The 13,679-nt window shown below is 43.3% G+C and overlaps 1 protein-coding gene across 4 annotated transcripts in view; it reads right to left on the bottom strand.

The window, feature by feature from the left end:
* Positions 1-3,715, bottom strand: part of ITCH (itchy E3 ubiquitin protein ligase) — a 143,674-nt gene extending 139,959 nt beyond the window's left edge. For 3 of the 4 annotated variants that reach the window (XM_058685351.1, XM_058685353.1, XM_058685350.1), the window contains exon 1: positions 3,572-3,715. The gene's annotated coding sequence lies outside the window, so the exon portion shown is untranslated. The remainder of the gene's footprint in view (positions 1-3,571) is intronic. The other variant, XM_058685352.1, reaches the window with a different exon arrangement.
* Positions 3,716-13,679: the final 9,964 nt, after the last annotated feature.

Below are 13,679 nucleotides of genomic sequence, written 5' to 3'. Positions count from 1 at the left end.
TACTGTAATTCAATTCTGCAAATCCCCCACCTGCTAATTTATATTGACTCAAAACTAGCTTCATGTACAGCTACAAAAACCAACATGACTTTACTAAGCACTTATTATGAGCCTAGAATTTGGCGAAATGCTGTAAGTATGAAAGAAAGAAAGAAAGAAAGAAAGAAAGAAAGAAAGAAAGAAAGAAAGAAAGAAAGAAAGAAAAAAGAAAGTAAGTCAGTTATATACTTTTGCCTTAACTCACATAAAGGAAACCAATCCCCAAACCTAAAACTGAGAGAATGGTGAGAAACAAGGAAGTGAAAAAAAAAAGCAGAAAACAAAAAAACCACAAACAGGTGACTACTTCCTATCAGTACTAACAACAAATGTCTTAAGTCAGAATAAATACAACAAAATTTACTTCTAGGCCAAAGTTCCTTGTCAAACTCTTACCTAAACAGTCAAGAGGCACAGGCTAGAAACACCCTTTTTCTTTCGGTCTAATACCAAAAACTCTTTAGCAGCACACATTCATCTTGATAACACTGGAGAATAACAAACTAAGAGTTACAAAACTCAGTTCTACTTCTAGCTCTAACTCTTAACTACTTTTAGGTAAATTATTTAACCTGTTTTGGATTTTTTTTTTTAAACAGAAAACTAATAGGTTGAACTAGTCTAAGGATGGCATATACCTGGCACATACATCTCCCACTAGATAACTGTGTCCACAGAAAGCATCACTAATCAATCATAACTCACTTTCCCAGAGAATACATATGACCCAAATCCTTCTCAATACCATGCTTCTGGCAGCTATTTCAAAGTTTGGTTGGTCCATAAACCAAAATATATTTGCCACCATGGACTAAATAGTCCCTGCAATCTCTTCCAACTCTAAAATTCTAATACCAAGTTTCTGAGTGTGAGAGAAAAACACTTCAAACAATCTTAGATCAATAGTGTTGATAGTCATAAATTTCAGTCTAATCTCCAAGCTCCCCTCCAAACTGCACCCAATCTGGTTCTAACTTTTCAAAAGTGCTAATGAACAATACATTCTCATACCATTAATATATATAACTTGGTTGGGGCGCCTGGGTGGCGCAGTCGGTTAAGCGTCCGACTTCAGCCAGGTCACGATCTCGCGGTCCGTGAGTTCGAGCCCCGCGTCAGGCTCTGGGCTGATGGCTCGGAGCCTGGAGCCTGTTTCCGATTCTGTGTGTCCCTCTCTCTCTGCCCCTCCCCCGTTCATCCTCTGTCTCTCTCTGTCCCAAAAATAAAATAAAAAACATTAAATAAAAAAAAAAAAAAAATTAAAAAAAAATATATATAACTTGGCAATGTTATTCAGATTTGCTAATGGGTTCTTTATACAGAACAAGAGTCTTTTACCCAGTCTGACCCTAAAAATTCCTCATCCAAAAATATGGCAACAATAATGCATTAGTAAATAACTAAATCCAATCCCTTGATCATCCCCACAGCCTCCCTCCAAAATCAAGCCTTTTCACCTCTCAGACTTCTGCAATAGCCATTTTCCATCCTTTTACTCTCATTACCAGAGCAATCTTTCTACAACACACGTACTGAGATCACTTTCCCGTTTAAAATCTGAATCCACTGCTAACATAAAATTCGAGTTTTTTAGCATCATGCTTAGAACTTTTCCTATGGTTACCTCCTTTTAACTTTCTGACCTCATGTCCCACAATGCTCTCCTTCCCCATCCCACTCCCTGAACCCTTTTTCTCCTACAATCTTCTGCATTTACACACAGCATTGTGTTTCCACTGTCCTATCCATCCTTTTCCCCACCCTTACCACACTCCTATTCATCATCTAAGACCCAACAGGACCAGGAGCAGTTCCCGTGACCTCCTGTGACCTCCTCGGCCAACCCCGGACAGAACTGGTCACTTCCTCTTCGGTCTCAAAGCTTTTTGAGAATTCCTTGGTAGGTCCACAGTACCGTTTGCCTCAGTGGTTCCCAAGATCAATGGAATTTCCTGAGGCATGTTTTTAAAAAAAAAAAAAAATTCTTCAGGGCCAAAGCAGACCTACTAAATCAATCTCAGGAAAGGAGATCCTGGAATTTCTATTCTAATGGGCAAATTTGGGAACTACTGGTTTGTTTGTCTCTTCAATAGATGAAAAGAATTTTTTAAAAAGAATTTAGAAATGATTCCCTCTAGAATACCGTGAAAAAGTATTTTGCACTTGTTTTTTATTTCATATCCTTTCTGACTTGATTCACATACTGAACATGAAGGAATTATTTTTGGACTCACACCCAAAAAACTTACATTCTCTGTTTAAAAACAGCAGTTGAATTTCCACCTTCATTTCTAATCTTAAGAATGAAGTAACTGTACCTCGAGTACATCTATGAATACACAGTGCAGGCTCTCAGCAATCTGCCATGAGAACTTTATTTCAACTGAGAAATCCTTAGCCGATTTTGAAGGTGGAAATACACTGCCTTTACACTTGCTTAAAATCGAATTATATTAGTAATAGATGTGGGAGACCCTAACTAAGTGCAATGATAAGTGGCTGGCACCAGTGCCTCATGAATTTTCAAAGAAAAAAAATCCCACTCTTCTGCCTCAACACTCACTCCCAAAAAGGTATACTGAAGCTGTAGAACCATGGCAGAAAACGTAACAAGATTAAGATACGCATACAACCAACAAACTAGTTGAGTTGTTACTGGGAAATCGTGAATTTCGGGTGGTTTGCACGTTCACCTTGTTACACCTCTTTAGGCCCAAAGTCTACCTTCAGCGCACAAACCCTGTGTTTCTCTTTGAGTCGTGGCCCTGGACTGCGTCTGAACACTTGAGTTCCCCGCTTAGTTCCCCCTAAGTCACGTCCTCCTCACGTTTCGACCTTTAGAATACGTTCACAGCTACTTTTTTCTTTTCTCTGCTAAAGAAAAGGACACTCAAGGGGGAGGGCAGTGACAGCTCCCACGTCTGCAAAACTCGACGCCGGGAGGTGCCGACGGGGCAGCGGGCGCCGAAAAGGGCGCCGGGGCCGGGACCACCACGATGGGGGACAATGGAGGGAGGAGGGGAGTGGAAGAAAGAGGAGGCAGCCGCTATGCTGGGCCAGCCTCGCGACTAGGGGCTCCAAAAAGTCTCGGTAAGGCCAGCCGAGCGTCAGGTGGGCCCGGCCGCCGCCCCTCACAGGGCCACGTCGGCCGGAGCGGCCGCTGCCGCCGGGCCCGAGCGTAGGCCGGGCCGCGAGAGAGTGGCCCCCGGCGGGGCTGAGGGGCGCGGGGCCGGACCCTGCTGGCGCCCGCCACGGCCCAGCCCTCTCACGACTTGACGCCAGCAAGGCTAGGGGCTCCCCCACGCCGCCGGCCAGACAGTGGCTCCTCCGCGCCTCCGGCCAACCCACCCCTCGGCCACTAGCCCGAGCTCCCCGCGCCCCCCACGGGCACCGGCTCCGTGAGAGAGCAGTGGCGGCTCTAAGGACCCCACCCGCGCGCCCGCACTCCTTCACCCCTGGTTCTCCTCGGACACTCTCATGCGGGCTACCCCCTCTACCCAGAACTGCTCCCAGTCCGCCCGCCGGTGTTTACCGGGACTCGGGGCGGCGACGACTCCTCAGTCCCTCGACTAAGATGGCAGCCGGTCCCGAGCCCCGACCACAGCGACTAGAGCGAGTTGGCGGCCAACGCGCAGGCGCTCCGGCTCGGCAGGGATGTGGACCACAGGCCCCAGAAGGCCTTGCGCACCGGCCAGAAGGGTTGGCAGGAGCTGCGGAGTGCAGCTACAGCGGAGTTTGCTCGCCTCTAGATGGGAGGGACTCTGGGATTGCTCCCAACCGCTCTAGACGTTTTTCGGGTGTTTTTTTTTTTGGTTTTTTTTTTTTTAAAGCACCCTCCTTCCCCCAACCGCTAAAGATTGTAGCTGTGATTTCCAAACACCAGTGTATATCAGAATCACCTGAAGTGCTTGTTGAAACTTTGGGGTCCCACCCCCAAAGTTTCTCTTTCAGCAGATCTGGGACGGGATCTAATTACTTGCATTTCTAACTCTGGTGTGCTACTGGTGGGGAATCACACTTTCAAAAACACTGCATTATAGTTTAGTTCTTAAGAAAGTACACTGGGGAGTTACATTGATTGAGTTTAAATCCTCCTTTTAACAGGGTGAGCTTAAGGATGATGAAAACATGTTACGGGTAAGTGCTGCCAACGTGGCAGGTGTTCTAAGAGCTGACCAATAAGCATCTTTAAACCTTCTAACAAATCTTTGAAGAAAGTACATTATTCTCACTTTACAGATGCATAAACCAAGTCACAAGCTGGGTACCAACCCAGGCAGTCTAGCTTCAGAGTCCATCCGCTTAACTTCTTCATGAGTTTGTGAGAATTAAAAGGCTGTGCAAGTAGATTCAGAGACCCAGTTAAGTGCTTAGTAATTAGTGACCTTCGCTATTATTGTTTACCCTATTTCCTTCTAATGAAGATATTTTACCATCTGGAAAGTCACTTTTGTTTCTCAAAGTGTGTTCAAATCTTTATGTCAGTGTCTCCTGCAATGGACTTAGGAGAGTTTGTTAATGGTACAGATTCCGGGACCCTACCCCATTTAGAATCTCCAGGGCAGTGGTTCTCAAACTTCAGTGCCCATCAGAATCACTTGAAGGATTTGTTAAACCATAGATTGCAGGGCCCCACCCCCAGAATTTCTGGTTCAGTAGGTCTGGGGTCAGGCCTGAGAATTTGCATTTTTTAATTTTAGTTTATTTATGTATTTTGAGAAAGAGACAGAGAAAGTGAACAGGGAAGGGGCAGAGAAAAAGTGAGAGAATCCCAAGCAGGCTCCCCACTGTCAGTGCAGAGCCAGATGTGAGCTCGAACTCACAAACTGTGAGATCATGACCTGAACTGAAACCAAGAATCAGGCATTTAACCCACTGAGCCACCCAGGCATCTGAGAATTTGCATTTTTAACCACAGACCACACTTGAAGAATCACTGCTGTAGGACAGTGTTTTTCAACCTTTTTAAAATTATCATCTCTCTAAGGAATATTTTTAGACATTTTCCCCTAATTATCCCCATGAAATTTCAGTATCACAAATATACTGTATATCTATTAATGTATCATATGTATACATGTGCTTTTACATAAGCAAGCAAAAAAATCTTCCTACCCACAACCAATTTTTGCCATATTAAGAATGTATGCTCTGGGGAATGTGAATTTTTAAACTAGTGCCCCAGGTGATTCTTAACACTAGACAAGTTTGAGAAAGCTAGTGTCCCTTTAAGGTCTGAGATTTTTCTATGACCATTATACAGAGAAGGAAATGAGTCTCAAGGAAATTAGATGACTGGTCCAAGATCACTCCATAGAGAACCAGGGATCCAATCAAAGTCCTCTGGCTCCAGATTCTGTCTTCATCTACAATTTTTTTTTTTAATTTTTTTTTCAACATTTTTAATTTATTTTGGGACAGAGAGAGACAGAGCATGAACGGGGGAGGGGCAGAGAGAGAGGGAGACACAGAATCGGAAACAGGCTCCAGGCTCCGAGCCATCAGCCCAGAGCCTGACGCGGGGCTCGAACTCACGGACCGCGAGATCGTGACCTGGCTGAAGTCGGACGCTTAACCGACTGCGCCACCCAGGCGCCCCTACAATTTTTAAAAGTATATAATGTTAGGCAAAACTAATCTGTGGTGTTTGAAGTCAGGATTATCCTTTGAGGAGAGGTAGCACCAGGAAGGAGACACAAGGGGGCTTCTCCAAGTTGGTGATAATGTTCTGTCTCTTGATCTAGGTGCTGGTTACACAAGTGTGCTCACTTTGTGAAAATTCATTGAGCTGTACACTTTTGGTTTGTGTATTTTTCTGTGTTTATATTGTATATCAATAAAAGTTTACTTAAAGCAAATGTGCTTTAAATATGTATTCTTTTTTTCCCCAAAAATGCCTCTTTCTACTATACACCAAAGATTCTCCAACTTCAGGGTACATCAGAATCACCTGGAGGGCTTATTAAAACTCAGATTGCCAGGTATCAGCCCCAGAATTTCTGAGTCAGAAAGTTCTATTATCTAACCCAAAATTTGCATTTCTAACAAGTTTCCCGGTGATATTGATGCCCAGGGATCACATTTTGAGAACCAGTGGACTATGCTATCCTATCTTGCTAATGCCAACAGGGTGGATTAGCTCTGATCTAGAAGCCGGTACCTAGCAGTAGTTAGTAATTTAGGCTTTTTCAAAGGCATATGGAACAAGAATCTAGTCCTGACTATCAACAATTTATGTTAGAGGTCTTAGGCAAGTCCTTTAACCTCAGTGTCCAAATCTCTAAATGGAAATAATAGATCCTACCTCCTAAGATGTTGTGAAGATTCTGGGAAATCTACAGTAGGTAGTTGGTGATTCTCCAAGGAGAAGCTGATTTGGTGAGGGCAGAAAATCCCAGTCTGGCCATTTCCTCATCTCGAATGCCATGTGGCTCTGGTTCCCAGGTTCCCTGATCCAGAAATCAGTCTAGACCTGGTCAGAATGCAGACCCTGTGGTTGATAAAGCCTTGAACCACCTACACCCTCCTTCTGCCTTGGACACCCAGGTCAGCCTGGGACAAAACTCAACCATGCTGGGGTAGGGGTAGGAAGCCTGGAGGAGGTCGCTACCAGCAAGGGAAGGAGTTTCCAGGCCTCTGGGGAAAGAAGGAGGGGAGGAAGCAGGATGCAGAGCTGGAAGGAGTGGGAAGAGAAACCCCAGCAGCCCACATGCCGCCTGTCATTTACTGGCTTTCCCTACAGAACACTGAGTCACGTTGCTGTCCCCCTCTTCTCTGAAGCCACTCTGCATTCAACTGCCAAAGGCAGGAGAAGACTTGAAAAGTGGCAGAGCTGTGTGTTGAAGAGAAGATACTAGATGAAGCCTCTGTGAGCCTGAGATCTGGATCCACTTAAGACGTCATGGCTCCCTCATTTGCCCTCTTTAAAAATGTTTCCTCATAGCCCCTGGCTGCCTCAGTCAGTAGAGCATGTGCCTCTTGATCTGGGGGTTGTAAGATCGAGTCCCATGTTGGGTGTAGCAATTACTTAAAAATAAAATCTTTAGGGGTTGGCTCAGTCAGTCTTCTGAGTGTGTGACTCTTGATCTTGGGGTCATGAGTTTGAGCCCCATGTTGGGGGTAGAGATTTTTTAAAGAAATATTAAAATTAATTAATTAATTAATAAGGGTGCCTAGGTGGCTCAATCAGTAAGCATCTGACTTCAGCTCAGGTCATGATCTCAGGGTTCGTGATTTCAAGCCCCACATCTGTTGAGCTTGAGCCTGCTTCAGGTAAGCCCTGCTTCTCTCTCTCTCATTCTCTCTCTCTCTTTCTGCCCCTCACTCACTTGTGTACTCTCTCTCTCTCTCAAAATTAAATAAAATCTTTAAAAAAAAAAAAAAAAGGCTAGGGGCGCCTGAGTGGCTCAGTCGGTTGGGCGGCCGACTTCGGCTCAGGTCATGATCTCACGGTCCGTGAGTTCGAGCCCCGCGTCGGGCTCTGTGCTGACAGCTCAGAGCCTGGAGCCTGTTTCAGATTCTGTGTCTCCCTCTCTCTGACCCTCCCCCGTTCATGCTCTGTCTCTCTCTGTCTCAAAAATAAATAAACGTTAAAAAAGAAAAAAAAAAGCTGTTTCCTCATCTGCAAAATGAGGTACACTAGTTCTGTCCCTAGTCACCTTAGTCACTTCCTCCCAAGTAGGGTTGCCAGATTTAGAAAATAAAAATTTAGGATGCTCAATTAAATTTGAATTTCAGATAAACAGCGAGTAACTTTTTAGCATTAATATGTGACAAATATTGGTTGTAACATAGTTATGCTAAAATTATTTTCATTGTCTAAAATTCAAATTTGGGGTGCCTGGGTGGATGCTCAGTTGGTTGAGTCTGATATTGGCTCAGGTCATGAGCTCACAGTTTGTGGGATTGAGACCTGTATCAGGCTCTGCGCTGACAGCATGGAGCCTGCTTGGGATCCTCTCTCTCTGCCCTTCCCCCGCTGGCATTCACCTGTGCGCACACATGCCCACAGTAGCTCTCTCTCAAAATAAGTGAACTTTAAAATAAAATAAAATTCAGATTTTACTGGACATCTCCATTTTATCTGGAAACGCCTATTTCCAGGGCCTTATACACTTTCTCCATTAGGGATAGTAAACTTAGATTCCTCTAAGGGCCAGTAAGGTAAGATGAAAAATAACAGCCAATGTTTACTTTCTACATTGTAATTACCAAATGGAGTCCCAAGTGTTTTACATGCACTATCTCACTGAATACTCCCAGCAACCTAGGTTGGGTGCTCAGTTTCCAAATCTATAAAATGGGAGTAGTAACATACCCTATCTTGTGGGTCATTATGAGGATTAAATGAGTAATGAGTATGTAAAACACTTGGAACAGTGCCAAGCAGGCACATAGCAAGCACTCAGTAAGCAATAGCTATAATTTTTTCCATTATGGAGACTGGGAAACTGAGTCTCAAGGACACAAAGTAACCAGCACATGGTCACACATCTAGCAAGTAGCAGAGCCAGGATTTGGAGTCAAGCCTACAACACTGGCAACCAGTTTAAAGTGTTTAAAACTTTGTGTGTTCCATCAACAAGAAAATGGATAAACTGCGTTTAGACATTCATGGCAATGGAATACTACTAGGAAATTAAAGAATTACACAAAATAGATGTCTCAGACATCATGCAAAAAGAAAGAAGCCTTATATAAAAGAGTGTACAAATTTATAATTCAATTTGTACAATATTCTAGAATAGGTAAAACCTAATCAATGGTGAAAAAATCACAATAGTGGTTGCTTCTGGCAGGAGGGAATTTTTGGAGGTGTTGAAAATGTTCTCTCAGTACCTTGTTAGGGGTGTGGATTCCACGGTTGTATGCATTTGTCACAATTTAGTAGATGGTATACTTGAGATCTATGCATATCACTGTATGTAAAATTAACCTAAAAACAAAGGCAAATATTGAGCTCTAACAATAGGCATGTTGAAATGTGTAGAGGTAGAATGAACTCCGCAGCTTCTTTGAATCGCATCAAAGAGTAAGATAGATGGATGGAGGGCTAGATGAATAAATAAATATAAGACAAAGCAAATATAGCAAGCTGTTAACAACCATAGAATCTAGGTGGTGGATAGATGGATGTTCACTGCACAATTCGTTCAACTGTTCTATATGTTTGAAAATTTTCATAATAGGAGCATCTGGGTGGCTCAGTCGGTTAAAAACCCCTACTCTTGATCTCAGCTCAGGTCATGATCTCACAGTTTGTGAATTCAAGCCCAGCGTCAGGCTCTGTGTTGGCAGAGTGGAGCCTGCTTGGGATTCTGTCTCTCCCTCTTTCTACACCTCCCCACCCCTTGCTCTCTCTTCAAAATAAATAAACTTAAAAACAAAAAGGAAAATTTTCATAATAAAATGGTGTGCAGGAAAATTCTGTACAAACAAAATGCAGTCCACCTTCAGGGCTAGATTTGTAACCCTTGATTCATTCCCAGGCATCTCCATCTCCCACTTGTTCCTCTTTTTTTTTTTTTTTTTTTTTTTCTTTCTTACATAGGCTCCATGTCCAATTTGGAGCTTGAACTCACGACCCTGAGATCAAGAGTCACATGCTCTACTGACTGAGCCAGCCAGGCAGCCCTGTTTGTTTCTTTTGAACTACAAACTGGCATGATTTTATTTCCAAAATTCCTCTCTCATCACTTCTATACCAATATTCCTCTTAATTGTGTTCCAGTCCCCTCCCTACTATTTACTTGCTGTATTTCTTGGGATCTCTGGGCCTCTGCTGACATCTGAAAACTGGGGTCACATGTCTATTTTATCAAAAGGCAGCAGACTGGACCATTTAATCTCTCTTCCCAACCATAAGTTCTTCAAGGACAAAGCCATGGTTTTATCCATCCCTGTATTTCCTCTGTCATATAATAACATCTTAAGGATGCTCAGGAACTGCTTGGAAGAAAATTAATTTGTCAATTGTGAAAGGAGACAGAGACATACTGAGTGCCCACTGTGTGTCCTGAACTAGATATGCCAATATTCATCCCCAATGAGGTAGAAGGCATTGTGATTACTAATTTTATAGAGGTGGAAACAGAGGTCAGAATGCATAGAGAATGCAAGAAACAGACCTGATATTTCAACCTAGGACTGTGTCTTTCATCTACTTGACAACTGTCTCATCTTGAATCAATGTAAAAAAGAGACTCTGTGCTTCTCTGTCCTTCAGATTTTCCATACTGAATATAGAAGTGGAGAAAAAGTTATAAAAATAAATGCCCATAAGGAGCTCCGAGCACCTCCTCCTGCAATTTTGGGAGAACTGACATTCAGATGAGTGATTGCAGGACTAAAGAACAACATTGGGTAATAAACAGCATGTCAGAGCTTCTACTCCTATTTATTATCCCCAGTTCTCTCTTTTCTTGTTCTCCTCCTAGTAAAGCCCTACTGACCTATGTCTACAGATTGCAGATCAGAATTATTTCTTGCCTATAGTACTCACTAGAAATGTCTATCTTAAACCAGAAGTTATATCTTTTTCAAAAAATTAAAGTCATGCATACAATTCCTCAGGCAAAGACAGAGTCAGGCAACAAGCATCCAGGTCACCTTATGCAAGCTGGAAAGTATCAGACCAGACACAATCCTGGGAATGTTAGAACTCAGCCTTCATTGATGCAAACTCCTGGCAAAGGTTGCAATTAGATATATGGGGAGTGTGACTGTTTTCAGTCCTTGAGAACCTTCTAAAGTTGGAGGAAAGGAAGGGAGGTCCCACAGGTCCAGTCACCTCTGTTTTGTGGTAATATACGGTAATATATGCTGAAACAATATATAGCTAATACATTGAGCTAATATATTTCACAATAGTGCTTAGGATGTGGCTGAAGTAGAAATTTAGCAAAGTAAAGCTATGAGATGCTATGCTTTCTTTTTTTTAAGTTTATTTATTTATTTTGAGAGAGAGAGTGAGTGTGAAGGAGGGGCAGAGAGAGAGAATCCCAAGCAGGCTCTGCACCAATTTGGGGCTCGAACTCACAAACCGTGAGATCATGACCTGAGCCAAAATCAAGAGTCAGATGCTTAACTGACTGAGCCACCCAGGTGCCCTGAGTTGCTATGTTTTCATTATTAGACTTGCTTATAAAAAAAAAGTTTGATATCTCAGTTGTGATAGCAAGGGTGTGAGAAAACAGCCATGTTCACTGCTGGTTAGCATGATGCCAGTTGTGTTTTAGGAAGACAATTTGACCATATCTATAGAAATTAGAAATACATATGTCAGGATATCCATATGTAAAAAGATGAACTTATACCCCTATTTTACACCATACACAAAAAATAACTCAAATGGATCAGAAACCTAAAAAGAAGAGTCAAACAATAAGACTCTTAGAAGACACTGGAGAAAAATCTTCCAGATCTTGGGTTAGGAAAACATTTCTTAGATATGACACAACAACATTTATCTATGCAAAATTTTTGATATACTAGACCATCAAAATTCAAAATTTTTGTTTCAAAAGGCACCATTAATGAATTGTTCAATTTTTTTTACTATTATTATTTTTAATGTTTATTTATTTTTGAGAGAGAGAGAGACAGAGCATGAATGGGGGAGGGTCAGAGAGAGAGGGAGACACAGAATCTGAAGCAGGCTCCAGGCTCTGAGCCATCAGCCCAGAGCCCGACATGGGGCTCGAACCCATGAACTGTGAGATCATGACCTGAGCCGAAGTCGGACGCTTAACGGACTGAGCCACCCAGGCGCCCCTCAATTTTATTTTTTTAAGATTAATTGATTGGGGGGCGCCTGGGTGGCGCAGTCGGTTAAGCGTCCGACTTCAGCCAGGTCACGATCTCGCGGTCCGTGAGTTCGAGCCCCGCGTCAGGCTCTGGGCTGATGGCTCGGAGCCTGGAGCCTGTTTCCGATTCTGTGTCTCCCTCTCTCTCTGCCCCTCCCCCGTTCATGCTCTGTCTCTCTCTGTCCCAAAAATAAATAAAAAATGTTGAAAAAAAAAAAATTAAAAAAAAAAAGATTAATTGATTGGGGCACCTGGGTGGCTCAGTCGGTTAAGCGTCGGACTTCAGCTCAGGTCATGATCTCACAGTCCGTGGGTTCGACCCCCGCATCGGGCTCTGTGCTGTCAGCTCAGAGCCTGGAGCTTGCTTCGGATTCTACGTCTCCTTCTCTCTCTGCCCCTCCCCCACTCATGCTCTTTCTCTATCAAAAATGAATAAACGTTAAAAAAAAATTCAAAAAAAATTGATTGATTGACTGATACATGTAATCTCTACACCCAACATGGAGTGAGCTCATGACCCCAAGATCAAGAGTTGTATGCTCTTCCAACTGCACCAACCAAGCATCTTGTTTAATGTTAAATGGGTGATTTTATGTTTTGTGAATTTTGCCTCAATAAATTTTTTTAAAGATACCATTAAAAAACATTAAAAATTTTTTTAATTAAAAAAAGGCGGGGGGGTGGGTTTGTGCACCTGGGTGGCTCACTTGGTTAAGTGCCTAACTTTGGCTCAGGTCATGATCTGCAGTTCGTGGGTTTGAGCCCTGCATTGGGCTCCTTGCTGACAGCTCAGAGCCTGGAGCCTGCTTTGGATTCTGTATCTCTTTCTCTCTCTGCCCTTTACCTGCTCACACTATGCGTGTCTCTCTCTCAAAGATGAATAAACATTTTTAAAAATATTATTTTTCAAAGATACTGTGAAGAAAATGAAAGATAGGGGTTCCTGGCTGTCTCAGTCGGTAGAGTGTGTGACTCAAGATCTCAGGATCATGAATTCAAGCCCCACATCAGGTGTGGAGCCTACTCAAAAAAATAAATATAAGGGGTGCCTGGGTGGCTCAGTCAGTAGACTGTGCGACTCTTGATCTCGGGGTTGGGGGTTCAAGCCCACGTTGGATGTAGAGATTACTTTAAAAAATTAAATCTTGGGGCACCTGGGTGGCTCAGTCGGTTAAGCGTCTGACTTCGGCTCAGGTCACAATCTCGCGGTCCATGAGTTCCAGCCCTGCGTGGGGCTCTGTGCTGACTGCTCAGAGCCTGGAGCCTGTTTCAGATTCTGTGTCTCCCTCTCTCTCTGACCCTCCCCCGTTCATGCTCTGTCTCTCTCTGTCTCAAAAATAAATAAACGTTAAAAAAAAATTAAAAAAAAATCACCTTTAAAAAATTAAATCTTGAAAAAAATTAATAAAATAGAAGTGCCTGGATGGCTTCGGCGGTTAAGTGTCTGACTTCAGCTCAGGTCATAATCTCATGGTTCTTGAGTTCGAGCCCTGCATCAGGCTCTCTGCTGTCAGTACAGATCCCACTTCAATTTTTTTTTTTTTTTCAACATTTTTTATTTATTTTTGGGACAGAGAGAGACAGAGCATGAACGGGGGAGGGGCAGAGACAGAGGGAGACACAGAATCGGAAACAGGCTCCAGGCTCCGAGCCATCAGCCCAGAGCCTGACGCGGGGCTCGAACTCACGGACCGCGAGATCGTGACCTGGCTGAAGTCGGACGCTTAACCGACTGCGCCACCCAGGCGCCCCGAGATCCCACTTCAGATCCTCTCTTCTCCTCTCTCTCTGTACCTCCCCCACTCATGCTCTCTCTCTCAAAAAAAAAATTATAAA

This window comes from Neofelis nebulosa, chromosome 9 (genome assembly GCF_028018385.1).
Source record: "Neofelis nebulosa isolate mNeoNeb1 chromosome 9, mNeoNeb1.pri, whole genome shotgun sequence".
Classification (NCBI taxonomy): domain Eukaryota; kingdom Metazoa; phylum Chordata; class Mammalia; order Carnivora; family Felidae; genus Neofelis; species Neofelis nebulosa.
Note: the sequence above shows the minus strand (reverse complement) of the source record. Positions and strands in the feature narration are given on the sequence as shown.